Genomic DNA, 2943 nt, shown 5'->3' with positions numbered 1-2943 from the left:
TCAACAAGGGTGATGCCTCCAGACGATTAGCCATGCAGTGACAGCGCATAGGACCATTTTCCCGAGAGGATGAAAAGTAGCCATTGAAGACGGTGATGCCCTACATACAGCTTGCCATGGAAAGGAGTAAGAAGGATTGGATGAATGTAATAAGAAAGTAGAGATTCGAGAGGATTCTAGCATCTCCACACGCCTATCTGAAATTCCCACCATTAATTTACATAAGTATTTCTATCCTATTTTATTTTTTGTTTATTATTAATTTTTGAACTCATCATAAACTAATTTAATCTGCCTAACTGAGATTTACAAGGTGACCATAGCTTGCTTCATACCAACAATCTCTGTGGGATCGACCCTTACTCACGTAAGGTATTACTTGGATGACCCAGTACACTTGCTGGTTAAGTTGAACGGAGTTGTGTCCACACATAGCCAATAGCCGTTAAATAAATCTCATGCAAATACAAAGAGGGTCACAATTTCGTCCACCAAGTTTTTGGCGCCGTTGCCAGGGATTGTTCGAGTATGGACAACTGACGGTTCATCTTGTTGCTCAGATTAGGTAATTTTCTTTTCAAAAATCTTTTTCAAAATTTTTCTTTTCTTTTTCGTTTTTCCAAACCTTATTTTTGAAAAAAATTAATAAAAATCCAAAAAAATTAATAAAATCATAAAAATCAAAAATATTTTGTGTTTCTTGTTTGAGTCTTGAGTCAACTTTTAAGTTTGGTGTCAATTGCATGCTTTAAAAATTTTTCTTGCATTTTTCGAAAATTCATGCATTCATGGTGTTCTTCATGATCTTCAAGTTGTTCTTGACAAGTCTTCTTGTTTGATCTTGATGTTTTCTTGTTTTGTGTTGTTTGTTGTTTTTCATATGCATTTTTCGTTTGTTAAAGTCCATGCATTAAAGATTTCTAAGTTTGGTGTCTTGCATGTTTTCTTTGCATCAAAAATTTTTCAAAATTATGTTCTTGATGTTCATCATGATCTTCAAAGTGTTCTTGGTGTTCATCTTGACATTCATAGTGTTCTTGCATGCATCATGAGTTTTGATTCATAATTTTCATGTTGTGAGTCATTTTTATGTTTTTCTCTCTCATCATAAAAAATTCAAAAATAAAAAAAATATCTTTTCCTTATTTCTCTCCAAATTTTTGAAATTTTGGGTTGACTTGGTCAAAAAAATTTTAAAAATTAGTTATTTCTTACAAGTCAAGTCAAATTTTCAATTTAAAAATCTTATCTTTTCAAAACTTTTTCAAATCAAATCTTTTTTATCTTATTAATTTCGAAAATTTCAAAATATTTTTTCAAAAATCTTTTTCTTAATTTTATTTCAAAATTTCGAAATTACACTAACAATTAATATGATTGATTCAAAAATTTGAAGTTTGTTACTTTCTTGTTAAGAAAGGTTCAATCTTTAAACTCTAGAATCTTATCTTTTAGTTTCTTGTTAGTCAAGTAATCAATTTTAATTTTAAAAATTAAATCTTTTTCAAAATATCTTTTTCTTAAAAATCTTATCTTTTTATCATATCTTTTTATCTTATCTTTTATCATATCTTTTTCAAAATTTTATCTTTTTCAAAAAAAAAATTTGATTTCAAAATATCTTACCTAACTTCTTATCTTCTTATCTTTTCAAATTTGACTTTAATATCTTTTTCAACTAACTATTTGACTTTTTGTTTGTTTCTTATCTTTTTCAAAACCACCTAACTACTTCTCTCTCTCTCTAATTTTTGAAAATATCTCATCCTTTTTCAAAAATTCTTTTTAATTAATTAACTGTTTTAAATTTTAATTTTAATTATATCTTATCTTTAATTTTCGAAAATCACTAACTACTTTTTCAAAATTATTTTCGAAATTCTCTATCTCTCCTCTTCTTCTATTTATTTATTTATTTACTAACACTTCTCTTCACCTCTCTTCATCTCAATTCACTACCCCTATCCTTACCCTTCTGTTTGGATTCTCCTTTTTATTCCCTTTCTTCTTCTACTAACAATAAGGAACCTCTTTACTGTGACATAGAGGATTCCTCTTTCTTTTCTTGTTCTCTTCTTCCCTATATGAGCAGGAACAAGGAAAAAGGCATTCTTGTTGAAGCTGACCCTGAACCTGAAAGGACTCTGAAGAGGAAATTAAGAGAAGCTAAATTACAACAATTCAGAGACAACCTTTCTGAAATTTTTGAACAAGAGAAGGAGATGGCAGCCGAACCCAACAACAATAATGCAAGGAGGATGCTTGGTGATTTCACTAAACCAACGTCCAAGTTTGATGGAAGAAGCATCTCAATTCCTGCCATTGGAGCAAACAATTTTGAGCTGAAACCTCAATAAGTTGCTTTGATGCAACAGAACTGCAAGTTTCATGTACTTCCATCTGAAGATCCTTATCAGTTTTTAACTGAGTTCTTGCAGATTTGTGAGACTGTTAAGACAAATGGAGTAGATCCTAAAGTCTACAGACTCATGCTTTTCCCTTTTGCTGTAAGAGACAGAGCTAGAACATGGTTGGACTCACAACCTAAAGATAGCCTGGACTCTTGGGATAAGATGGTCACGGCCTTCTTGGATAAATTCTTTCCTCCTCAAAAGCTGAGCAAGCTTAGAGTGGATGTTCAGACCTTCAAACAAAAAGATGGTGAATCCCTCTATGAAGCTTGGGAAAGATACAAGCAGATGACCAAAAAGTGTCCTTCTGACATGTTTTCAGAATGGACCATATTAGATATATTCTATTATGGTCTATCTGAGTTTTCCAAAATGTCATTGGACCATTCTGCAGGTGGATCCATTCACTTAAAGAAAACGCCTGCAGAAGCTCAAGAACTTATTGACATGGTTGCAAATAACCAATTCATGTACACTTCTGAAAGGAATTCCGTGAATAATGGAACGCCTCAGAAGAAGGGAGTTCTTGAAA

The 2943-nt window shown here is 31.7% G+C and overlaps 1 non-coding gene across 1 annotated transcript; it reads right to left on the bottom strand.

The window, feature by feature from the left end:
* Window positions 1-2621: 2621 nt before the first annotated feature.
* LOC130983563 (small nucleolar RNA R71) lies at window positions 2622-2725 on the bottom strand. The gene has a single exon (XR_009087547.1). It is a non-coding gene; the product is annotated as a small nucleolar RNA R71 (small nucleolar RNA).
* Between the last annotated feature and the right edge of the window lie 218 nt (window positions 2726-2943).

The sequence above is a fragment of the Arachis stenosperma genome, chromosome 5 (genome assembly GCF_014773155.1).
Source record: "Arachis stenosperma cultivar V10309 chromosome 5, arast.V10309.gnm1.PFL2, whole genome shotgun sequence".
Lineage (NCBI taxonomy): Eukaryota > Viridiplantae > Streptophyta > Magnoliopsida > Fabales > Fabaceae > Arachis > Arachis stenosperma.
Note: the sequence above shows the minus strand (reverse complement) of the source record. Positions and strands in the feature narration are given on the sequence as shown.